Below are 12,881 nucleotides of genomic sequence, written 5' to 3' on the forward strand. Positions count from 1 at the left end.
ACCCCACTTCCCTCCTGGAGCAAGGGAGAGAACCCAGGAGTCCTGGCTCCAGCCCCCTGCTCTACCCCCTAGACCCCACTTCCCTCCCAGAGCAAGGGATAGAACCCAGGAGTCCTGGCTCCAGCCCCCTGCTCTACCCCCCTAGACCCCACTTCCCTCCCAGAGCCAAGGGATAGAACCCAGGACTCCGGACTCCAGCCCCCTGATCTAGGCACAGGCAGATGATGACCTAACCCCTTTATTTTCTCTGCTTTTGCCGGTCACTCGGCTGTTTACATCATTTCTGGGAACTCTTTTTGGTGCGTCTCCTCCTCTGGCGGGGAGAGGAGGTTCCGAGGCTCTGGGGCCTGGGAAGGTTGCCCCATGCTGCAGTAGGGTCACTGTGGGCGATAGTATCACTGGGTTTTGGATCCTGCCCTGGGCTGGTCTGTCCTGGTCTGGGGAGCCAGGCTCATGGGAAACTTCCCCATCTGGGATGCTGTCAAGGCGGATTCCCCACTGGCACTTCGAGCGCAGAAGGCCGGGATCCACAAGGTCTCTACACATTAATACTGGCCACTCCAGGCTTGTATTAAACTCCCTCGGTTCCAGATACCCCTGGCCTTGGGCTGGGAAATGCTGCCACTAAATGCAGAACCCCCCTGAGAGCCCAGGAAGGCACATTCGGGAATTCTTTCCTGTGGGGTACCCCCAAGCTCTTCCACCCACCCACCCCCCCCAAACCCCGGGGAAGAGCTGAGAAAAGGAAAAGAAAACGAAATCAGCTGTTGCCAGCAACTAACTGAAAAATGTGCACGGACCTCTAAAGACACAGAAATCCAAGCATGGTCTTCACAAATGTAAATGTTATTAAGAAAGAAATAAAGAACAAGCATGTGGAGACTCAGGCAGTTGCTAGATATTAAAAGAGCAGCTGCAAGGATTCAGCACCAAGAGTGACGTTCTTGGGGTCCAGCTTAAAGGTTACAACAACCCCTGCACTTCAGGGCAGGGGAAAGCAAGTCACAAAGTTCCATGAAAGTGCCCTTACACACGCGAAAGTTTCGCAGCCACTGGGAATCGTCCCAGACCTGCAACACTATGCGGTCCCACCAGTCTGTGCTTGTTTCCTGGGCCCAGAATTGGCGTTCCACCGCATGAACCTGCCCCATTAGCACCATGGTGCACCATGATGGGTAACGCGTGTGGTATTTAATGTGATCCTAATTGCCCAAGTGAGCTGAGCGGGCTCCATGCTTGCTGTGCCATGGCGTCCGCACAGGTAACTCAAGAAAAAAGGCGCAAAACGATTGTCTGCTGTTGCTTTCACGGAGGGAGGGAGGGAACGGGGGCCTGACGATAAGGACCCAGAACCACCCACGACAATGTTTTAGCCCCATCAGGCATTGGGATCTCAACCCAGAATTCCAATGGGCAGCGGAGACTGCGGGAACTGCGGGATAGCTACCCACAGTGCAATGCTCCGGAAGTCGACGCTAGCCTCAGTCCTATGGAAGCACTCCGCCGAGTGAATGCACTTAATGCACTTAGAGCATTTTCTGTGGGGACACACACAAATCGACTATCTAAAAAGGATTTCTAAAAAAACGACTTCTATAAATTCGACCTAATTTCGTAGTGTAGACACCCTTAGAATTTAGTAAGTAATCTAGCTAGGTATGTGTCAGATTATGATTTCTTTAAATGGCTGAGAAAATAGCTGTGCTGAAGAGAATGACTATTCCTGTCTGTGTGTCTTTTTTGTAACTTAAGGTTTTGCCTTGAGGGATTCTCTATGTTTGAATCTAATTACCCTGTAAGATATCTACCATCCTGATTTTACAGAGGTGATTCTTTTTACTTCTATTAAAAGTCTTCTTGTAAGAAAACTGAATGCTTTTTCATTGTTCTAAGATCCAAGGATTTGGGTCTGTGGTCACCTATGCAAATTGGTGAGGATTTTTACCAAACCTTCCCCAGGAAGTGGGGTGCAAGGGTTGGGAGGATTTTGGGAGGAAAGACGTTTCCAAACCACGCTTTCCCAGTAACCCAGATAAACGTTGGGTGGTGGCAGTGGAAGTCCAAGGGCAAAGGATAAAATAGTTTGTACCTTGGGGAAGTTTTATCCTAAGCTGGTAAGAGTAAGCTTAGGAGGTTTTCATACAGGTCCCCACATCTGTACCCTAGAGTTCAGAGTGGGAAGGAACCTTAACACCAGTGGATGCATCCGATGAAGTGGGTTTTAGCCCATGAAAGCTTATGCCCACATACATTTGTTAGTCTCTAAGGTGCCAGAAGTACTCCTCGTTTTTGGGGGGTTCTTGCTGATACAGACTAACACGGCTCCCACTCTGAAATAAATTAGTGCATCTCTCCTCAAAATAGATCTGTAAGCACAAAGAACACCCTGGAGGCCAGGCCTTTAAACGTTAGGAAACATCAGAGTTAAGGTGACGTGTACATACTTCGCGCAGTGCTGTTGTGCATGTGTGTTATGATACAGACTCACAAGTGTGGCCTTGGGGTCAATTCCCTGCCCCCCACAGCATCAATTTCCTCCAGACTCCCAAGCGAAGTGGTGCTTCTTCCATCCCTTGATGAGATGCCTTTCTGGAGTCTGCTTTGGTCCAAAACTCGCTACTGCACCATACAGGAGGCCTGTGATGTGTAGGGGGCCAGATGAGATGATCTAAGAGTCTCTTCTGGCCTTCAAGTCTCCAAATCTCTGCAAAACCGAGTGCGGCCCATTGAGCATCCTCTGATGGTTCCACGTGTGGCCTGCGTGAACCCTTGCACGACCACTGAGTGTGTGGGGGTGACCCAGGGGGAGCAGCTCAAACACGCACAGTAGCCGGCTCGGGGCAGGACATGAGCCCTGCAGGGCAGGGGTGGGGGTGGCAGTGACATCACAAGGGCCTTTTGCAGCACTCAGCTGATTGGTGAAAGGCGGTTGGGAGGCGGTGACCTCACAGAGAGTCCACGACAACGGCCAGGGAGGACAGGCTGCAGGGCAGGGGGATCTCAGAGACCCCCGGGGCTTTGCTGCAGGGAGTCTCCTTCTGGAGGTGTCTCCTTGAGGACTGAGAGAGAATTCAGGGTCTCGTATGTGAGCGCGAGGTGGAGCCTCTCTGGAGTTTTCTCCTTTCCCACTGCTCATTGAGCGAGAAGACAGACGTCCCTGTGGAGAAGGGAAGAGCCCCAGAGAGGTTTGGTACCGAGGCAGCCTGATCCGCCCGGTGCTGGCCAAATTCTCGGCACGGAAAACAGGAGGTTAAGGTGGGACAATTTTCCCCCAGCTAGGCCTTTGTCCCTTCGAGTCCTTGGGGTTTGTCCTTTTTGGTTTCCCTTTTCCTGCTTCCCTCCCTCCACTGGCGAGGAGGGGGCTGCTCTGTAGCCCTCATGGTGGGAGGCCTCCCAAAGAGATGGGACAGGAAGCGTGCTCTGAGAGTGATCCTCATCGGTGACCTGAGCCATCCCTGGGCCATCTGGGGAACCCTCAGCCCACCGCCAGAGTCTCCACGCTGATTGGCTGAGCAGGGGGTCTCGTGGCAGGGAGGAGACTCAGGACTTTGTTGTTCTCGTTTAAGGCGCAGCAAATAAGCCAGAACCAATCATCTGCTTGGTGAATTGATTGTCTCTGAGCCGTTCCTGGTTCTCGCTGGTGTTCTCGTGCTTCTAAAACACTTGCTGAAGAATCAGTGTGAATGGTTGTTGGTCTGTAGCTCATTCCAGGTCCGTTTATTCAGTGTGTGAAACTCCAGACTGATGGTTCGTTTGAAAGTCAGGACACCCGGGTCCTGTTCCCAACTCTATCCCGACAGGTTGTGTGAGGGAAGAGAAGGCCCTTCACCTTTCTCAGCCTTTGTTTCTCCTTCTGTCAGTTGGGGAGAACAATCCTTTCGCACCTGCCTCCCGGTGTGGGGAGGCTGGGGAGCTGTGGGGACCTGTTTGAGAGCGTCACTCGGAGCAGTGTATCACAGGAGGTGTCCTATCGGGTTGAGTCATTCCAGAGGATGATGTCGTGCAGCAGAAGCCCGTTTTCCCAACCTGGCGTGACACAGCTTTGCATGGGAACCGAATCAAGGGCGCACACAGGTCCAGAAGCCGGCGATTTCTCCTTTGGCCGCTAGATGGCGCTGCAGGCTCCCACTTCCCCCTTCTCCTGGTCAGCGCAATGCGGGTTAGTCTCCCCAAAAAGAACGCCCGTCTCGCTTTTAACGTTCCTTGATGTGCACCCTGTGGACTGTCGGGATACGTGTCCAAAAGTTGCAGGGCTTGTTTCATGGTCTCCACAACGACAATCTTTCTTCCTTTTTAGACGTGACGACCTTTTTGGTCAAGATCCTTGATTATTCAGGGACTTATCCCGGAAGACCCAAAGTATTTGGGACACAAGACTTGTCTTGAAGGGTGCACAGTGCAAAGTGTTTTTGGCCATAGCAGGTCCCTTGTCGCAAGAATAACATCCATCCCCCTTCCAAACAAGCTCCAAATGAGCTGTTACCAGAATTGCCCTTTACCTTGGGGTACGCCCATTTGTTAGGGTTACTCTTCTGGTGGGGGGAGATTCTGCAATTCTGTCAATGTGCTGCTTCTGTCACTTTTGTTTTCCTATGGATCGCTACTCCTTCCTTCTGCAAGTTCCCTCCCAATGGAGCTACCCTGCAGGACCTCGGTTCCCCAGGGCTGGGGTCTTCCAGCCCCCAAATGTGATGAACATGAACAGACACACAGGCACACACACATGAAGATAGCATGTCAGAGAGGACTGGGTCATCAGCACTCGCAAGCTGACCCCTGGTGTGTCCCGGGACTCAGTCGGCTGGATCGAACAGCAATTTAAAGCTGGTCCCCTCATACGTCCTTGGACTCAGCGGGCTGGGCTGAGTGACACCTTAATCTGCCACCCTCCTTTGTCCCCAGGTTCAGCACCTCCCTATCCCCACCTTCACCCCACACCCGTTCTGCTAGTAACCCACTTGCTGAGCAAACCCCCGAGGATTTTTGGGGCTGCAGGGATCTTTAGCTTGGGTACAAGGAGCGTTGCTGCAGAGTGAATGGAGAAGCCAAAAACACCCATGGAGGTGGGGTGGGGGGCTAGCAAACTATAACTGATCACAGGAGGCAGGGTCAGGAGGCTATTCCTAGAGAGAGACAGAGGCACAGAAAGAGACAGATGGATCTCAGCACTCCTTGAGGCTGGATTCGATCAGGGATCCCAGGTGGCCTTGGTCGCTGAGGGACCGGAGCGCTGGAGCCAGGCAGAGCCCCCAGCACAATCAGTCAGGAAAAGCGAATGAGGAGGACTTGTAGCACCTTAGAGACGAACCAATTTATCTCAGCATAAGCTTTCATGGGCTAAAGCCCACTTCATCAGATGCATGCAGGGGAAAATACAGCAGGAAGATATAGATATACATGCTATTTTATATAAATGTTTGTTTAATAAGTTTGCTCTTGTGACTTCGCAGGAGTTACTAACTCCGCATACGTGAGTAAAGTAGTTGAAGCCTTCGGCCGAGGTCGAGCTGACCTGCGAGGAAGGCTGGAGAAGCAGCTGCCAAACCAGGCAGGGCCGCCCGTTATCCCTGGAGATAAGGGAGAAAGGCAAAAAGAATAACTCATCGTCCTCAGGGGGCGTCTGGCACCCGCAACGGCCTGTCCACTCAGCAGCAGAACTGCCCGGTCAGGAAGAGCAGAGACCCCGACTCAGATGAGGGGGTCGGACTTTGGAGGCGGGCGAGGGCGGTGTTTCCAACCGTCGAGGGTACACACGCTTGCAGTGTCTGGGGGGCGGGGTCCCTCTCCGGAGGCACCCAGCTCGGGCTGTATTTCGGTGGCCTAATACAGGACGCTGGTGGAAACTGGACTCAGAGTTGAGAAGTTCGTGGGATCCTAGAGTCGAATCTAACACCGAAATGGTGAGAGACCGGCTAACTCATTTTTCCTTTGACAGTCGTGTTGTCTGTGTTTGTGTGTGTGAGCTGTTTTGTGTCTCGTCTTGTGTGCGTCGTGATATGTGTGTGTGTGACAGGTTGTGTGTGTGTGTGACGTCTTGTGTGTCGTGTTGTGTGTGTGTTGTGTGTCGTCTAGAGTGTTGTGTGGATTGCGTGTGTGGTGGTATGTTTGTGGTGACATGTGAAGTGGTGTGTGTGTGTGTGAGACGTGTTTTGTGGAGTGTTGTGTGTGTGTGTGACGTGTTGTGTGTCGTGTTTCTTTGTGTCTATCTGTGTGTCATGTTGTGTGATGTGTTGAGTGTTTGTGTGGTGTTGTGTTTTTGGTGTCATGTGATGTGTTGTGTGTGACATAGTGTGTGTGTGTGTGTGAGATGTGGTGTGTGTCATGTGCATGTTTGTGTCTATCTGTGTGACATGTGTGTTTTATTGTGTGTGTGACATGTGTGTAGTGTTTTGTGTCTGTGCGACATGCGGTGTGCTGTGTGTGTGACATATTGTGTGTGTGTCTTTGTGGTGTGGTGTGTGTGTGATGTGTTGTGTGTGTGTAATGTAGGCCGTTTTGTGTGTCATATTCAGTGTGTGTGTGGTGTTGTGCGTGTGCTGTCATGTTACAAGTTTTCTGTGACATGGTGTGTGCAGTGTGTGTGTATTTGTTGTGTTGTGTATCGTCTTGTGTTTGTTTGTGTGTGTGACATATGTGTGTGTGTGACGCATTGTGTGACGTGTTGTATGTGTTGGGTGTCATCTAGAATGTTGTGTTGAGTGTATGTGATGTTTTGTGTGTCATGTTGTGTGTGTGTCTATGGGTGTCTGTGATGTGTTGTTTATAAGGTTGTGTGCCTGTGTTGTGTTGTGTGCCATTTTGTGTGTTGTGCTGTCTGTGTGACGTGGTGTGTGTCGTATTGTGCGTGTGTGAGACGTGTTTGTGAGTGTGACGTGCGACGTGCTGTGCGTGCGTGCAACGCGCAACGTTTTGTATGTCTGAAGTGCGATGTGCTGCGTGTATAACGTTCGATGTGACGTGTTGTGAGTGCGACGTGCAAAGTGTTGTGTGTGTCCATGCAATTATGCGATGTGCATCGTGCAACAGCTAACATGTTGTGTGTGTGCGTGTGAGGTGCGATGTTTTGTGTGTGTGATGTGCACGCGCGTCGTGTTGCGTATGTGATGTGCGATGTGTTGTGTCTGTGCGTGCGACACACACCACATCACACACAACACGTCTCATGACACCACAACCACACACTCAACATGACACACAACACGGCACACAAGTCAACACACACACACAACACGACACACAACACATCACAGACACACAACACAACACTCACCACACAGACACACACACAACACGACACACAACAGGTCACACAACACTCTAGATGACACACAACACACAACACGAAACACAACACATCACACACACACTGAACACAAGACTCTGCACGACACACAGCACACACACAAGACATCGCACACACACAGACGTGTCTCACACACACACGTGGGCAAACGTGGCTGGTTGCTGTCAGGGTCTGCGTCTCCCTGCGGGTCCAGGGGCCTGGCTGCAGCTCCCGCCCCGGCCCTCCCCCCGGGGGCGTTGGCTGCTGCCCCTTCCCGTGTCCCGGCCCCTCCGGCCTGGGTGTGTGGCTGGTGGCTGGTCTGTGGAAACGCCTGTGGGATGCGGCTTCCTTCGAGTTCCCAAAGGGTTGGTTGGACTCGGGCTTGAGTCTCCTTTCCTGTGCGAGAGATCCCGGTGTCACCTTTCCACCACGTCCTTGCCAAGGCTCCCTGCGCAGCTGAGCCGGGAGGGTTTTCTCACCTGTGTTTTTCTCCACCATCCTGCCTGCAGAGGGAGAGCTGCATTCGGGTCTCACTGTGGTGTGTTGGTCAAGGGGTCGGATTCTCACTCGGGGCGGGAGAGAGTGCGGAGAAGACCTTGGAAAGGTGAAGTCGGGGGCAGGACATTTTCAGGTGCCTGTTTTTGTGGGGGTTTGTTGAATGTTGTTTTTTGCTGAAATGGAGAGAAAGGTTGTTGGGTTTTCGGCCTGAAGGCTTGTTCTGTCCAGCAGCCCAAACTGCCAGCCTTGTTTCACCTCTTTAATGTTGGACCGTGTTGCCGGCACGCAGTGCCGAGAGGCTAAACTACAGCTGGGGTTGGTTCGCTACCCAGTGTGCGTCACCCAATAATCACAATGGGGTGGAGAACAGAAGTTTATTTGCAGCTGCAAAAAGGTCCCAAGGACACCTGGGCCTAGTGCGAGGGGGCTTCATCGACACTCGTGGTCTTCTATCCCCTCGAGTTACCTACTGGCCATGCCCCAGGGTCCCCAACAACTCCCCCCTTTGAGAACACTCAACAGCCTTGGCTCTGAGTTTTTTCACTTGGGCTACTTATTTCTTTATAATAGGACTTTGCATAAGCACTTTGTGATAGCCCTGAAGAGAATGACTTATTAACTTTTGCAAAAGGGCCCTAACGCATGAGACTGCACAGCATAATACCATTAACACAAGCAATACAGGAAAGAGAAGTCTCAATAACAGACTAAATAAACCACCCAGCCAAGACGACAAACCCCAGCCTGAAAACAAGGTTTGCAACCAATCGCTCTCGGGGGCAGTATAGGCAACCTGTGCTCCGGCTCGGGCCTGGGCCTCAGCCTGTACCACCTTTTCATAGATCTCATAACTGCTATCATTGACATATACGGAACATCGGGGCCCGACGGGGGCACAAACCCCTCCTTGGGATGCCAAGAGATAGTCCAAAGCCAGCCTGTTTTGGAGGGAAAACGTCCTGAGCTGCTGAACCTCTTTCTTTAATGTTTTTACTGCTGACCCTAAATCACTAACTGAGTCCTCTGACTCTAAGGCCACCTTCTCAAGTACCATTTGCAGCCTTACAGTATAGCGGCCTAGGCCTGCCATGGCTGGCCCGGTAAACAGTGGCGCTATTCCCAGTACAGAGCACCCTACCAGCTTCTCGGTTGTGAGGGGATTCTTCATCTTGCCCTCCAATGCCGTAGTCAGTCGCCGCAGGGTCTTTTCTCGTGACTCAACAGAGGTGTCTCGGGCATTTCTAATCTTTCCTTTGGGCAGTGTGGCAGTTATGGAAAGATGAGGAACTCCATGAGCTATATAACAGCTACCTGTCCAGTTGGCTGGCAGCACCTTGTAAGCCTTTCGGCCACATACAAAATAGTGACTCTGTAGGGCCCAGTAAAGACTGTTTCTTAAGGGGATTCCTGGGATATTTAAGGCTGCTTTGGCTGCTTTTCCAAACAGTTCATATGCCCCTAAGGGGGCATCCCATCCTCCTGATTGGGTACAAGTGGGGGTGTTTGTAATTGTGCCGTTCAAATTACACTCGCCATAGGGACCACTACAAACCCACCATTGGCTTGCGACATTGGGGATATTAACTGGACGGCAAGTTATATTTCCAAACCTTTCTTCTGTGGTAAGATTATTTGTAAGAGTTTCCCTAAAAGGGGAGGAACCATTACACCCACACTGATGGCCTCCCCTCTTGGTCTTTATCCAATACCCATCAGCCCACTGTGTAAATAACACAGGAGCTGTTTCCCACAGGACGCCCATAGTGATCAGATTGGCTTCGGGTAAAACATAACACTCCCTCAGTGAGTACTGCAACTGAATACTCCTGGTCCTGAGAGGTGGCTTGCTGTAAAGAGGTCTTGTTCCAGAACGGCAAGTCCGTTCTTTCCTGCTCTTTGGTGGCGGCTAATTCTGCTAGGGTCAAGGGCAGCATGTCAAGGGGCATTCCCGTTTTGGGGGACAGTGGAGCCGGAGCACATACCCAGCAATCAGTCTGGTTTGTTAAAGTAGCATCATGGTGTGCAAGCGAAACAAAGGAGTTATGCTCCCGATATGCACAGTTTGGAAATACCAATACAGAGAATAACAATGTTACCCAATTATTTATCACCCGAGTCTTCCCAAGCCAGCGTCTCCAGTACCTGGGTGGGCCCATTTTAGTGTTAAGATGCCCGCTATTTGTGTCTTTTAAAAAGTAGCTTTAGCCCGAGATCGTCACTAGATGAGGAATCAGCAGGTTGGACGGTCCACTGTTCCGCTGACGAGGGGGCGGGTACTGCCTTCAGACGAGAGTGATGGATCCAGTTCTTGTGTCCCTCGGTCTTTGCCGCTGTATGGGAGATCAGCAGGACAGTATAGGGTCCTTTCCACTTTTCCTGGAGAGGCTCGTCTTTCCAGGTACGAACAAGCACGGAGTCACCGGGCTGTAAGGAGTGGACGGGAGTGTCCAAGGGTAGAGGCTGGGAATCCTTGGTACACCTGTGAAGAGACAAGAAAACATCAGACAGGGAACACATCTACTGTGACAAAAAAACATTACCCAACTCCCATTCCCCTGACAGAACCGGGGTGCCATTCATAGGCCATGCCCTTCCAAACATAATTTCAAAGGGACTGAGCCCTAATCTACCCTTTGGAAGAACGCGGATATGGAGTAGGACAAGGGGCAAAGCATCAGGCCATCGCAGTGAGGCTTCTTGGCACACTTTTGAGAGATGCCGTTTAAGGGTCTGATTGGTCCGCTCCACTACCCCACTGGCTTGCGGTCTCCAGGGCGTATGGAGTTTCCAGGCGATCTGTAAGGCATGTGAGATGCTTTGGATGATTTTTGACGTGAAGTGTGTCCCGTTGTCAGATTCCATCCACTGGGGGAGTCCAAAGCGAGGAATGATCTCCTTAACAAACTTGAGGGCCACTGTTCTGGCAGTGCAGTTATGGCATGGGAAGGCTTCTGGCCATCCGCTGAACCGATCCACTATAACAAGCAGATATTTGAACTCTTGGGTCTGGGGAAACTCAGTAAAGTCTATTTGCCACACTTGTCCGGGGCCCGGAGTGGGTTCTAGGGCAGCTGGTGGCACAGGATGTCCCGGTCGAGGGTTATTCTTTTGGCAGACTAAGCAGTCCGCTTGTACCTGGGCAGCCAGGGGTCGGAGTCCGGAAGTGATAAAGTATTTTCCCATTAGCTGGATAAGTGCTTCCCTGCCAGCATGAGTGGTTTGATGTAGTTTCTGCAGCACTGGCCGGATTAGGCCCTTTGGTAAGAGGACCTTCCCTTCTGGGGAATGGAGCCATCCCTCCTTTTCCCGGAGACCGAGTTTTCCAGTTAGCTGTCTCTCCTCCCCAGAGTACTGAGGGGTTGGAAGCTCCCCTCCTGATGGGATAAGGGCAGCATATGGGCGTTCTCAGCCTGAGGGGATGGCAGGGTGGCAGCATGCTTAGCCTCTCTATCTGCCCGGGCGTTACCTCTGGCCACATCTTGATCCTCCCTTTGATGGGCTTTACAGTGTACCACCGCCACTTCCAAGGGAAGTTGTACGCCTTCTAGGAGCTGGAGAACTTGGGGCCCGTACTTGACTGGGGAGCCTTGGGCTGTCAGCATTCCCCTTTGCTTCCACAGGCCAGCATGAGCATGCAGCACCCCAAAAGCATACTTTGAATCAGTAAAAATGTTGACCCGCTTTCCTTTTGACAGTTCAAGTGCACGGGTCAGGGCTATTAGTTCGGCAAGCTGGGCAGAGGTCCCAGCAGGCAAACCTTCAGCTTCCACAGTGTCATGGAGGGTCACGACAGCATAACCCACCCTCCTTTGCCCATCTATTACAGTACTGCTACCATCAGTGTACCACTCATAATCTGCATTTGGGAGGGGTACATCCTTTAAATCCGGACGGCTGGAGTACTGGGCATCTATGATCTCTAAACAGTCATGTTTCTGTTCCTCTGTTTCTGGCAAGAGGGTGGCTGGGTTAAGGGAGGGGCAAGGCTGTAGGGTGACTTCAGAGTTCTCTAACAGCTTAGCCTGGTAACGAGCAATGGAGCCTGGGTGAGCCAAAGCCCTGCCTTTGCAGCCAATAAGGCTCGGACCATATGGGGAGTATAGATTTGCATAACCCCTCCCAATGTTAGCTTCTCGGCTTCCTCAAGCAATAGGGCAGTAGCTGCGACCGCCCGTAAACATGCCGGCCAACCCTTTGCAACCTGATCCAGTTGCTTAGAAAAATAAGCCACAGGACGCTTCCATGCTTCAAACAGCTGTGTAAACACTTCTAGGGCCACCCCCCTTTGTTTATGTACATACAACTGAAACGGCTTAGAGAGATCTGGCAAGCCCAGAGCCGGGGCTTCCATTAATTTTTTTTTTAGGATTTTAAATGCCCTGTTAGCCTTTGGGGTCCAATAGAAGGGGTCATGATTTGCTCCTTTTACACAGTCGTACAGGGGTTTAGCCCACAGTCCAAACTCTGGGATCCATATTCTGCAAAAGCCTGCCATACCCAGAAATGCCCTGAGCCGCTTACGGTTACTTGCGGTAGGAACTTGACAGATAGCTTCCTTTCTTTCGCTTGAACGCTGACGCTCCCCTTGCCTTAGCTGTAACCTGATCCCTCTTCACCTCAGACAACAGGGTTCTTAGGAGGACGTTACAATCATTCCAGTCCGGCTTGTGACTACTGAGGCACCCCTCAAAGACTGATATAAACCTGCTTGCGTTCCTTGAGAATTCCCCAGCCTGTGTTTTAAAAGCTGCTAAATTTATTGGATTGAATGGCACATGGGTGTAAACTTGCATAGTGGTAGCCTGACGTCCATCTGCCCCTGGGCAAGCCACAACAGTCTCGGTAAGCAAAGGATAGAGTACCACCGAGGGGGCAATCTCTGTAACCCGAGGCATCCTACCCTTATACGGTGGGGGTGTGGGGGCTGAAGGGGACACCGGCTCTGCCATTACAGTGGGGGTGGGGGTCTGGGGACTAACATTAGCTGCTACCGAACCAGTTGGAGTCAGATTACAGCGCTGTAAAATATCTGGTCGAGTACATAAAGTCAGAAACAAATGCGCATACATATGTTCATTTCATTTCCTTGTTCTCTGACAGA

Source organism: Lepidochelys kempii, unplaced genomic scaffold (assembly GCF_965140265.1).
Source record: "Lepidochelys kempii isolate rLepKem1 unplaced genomic scaffold, rLepKem1.hap2 scaffold_250, whole genome shotgun sequence".
Classification (NCBI taxonomy): domain Eukaryota; kingdom Metazoa; phylum Chordata; order Testudines; family Cheloniidae; genus Lepidochelys; species Lepidochelys kempii.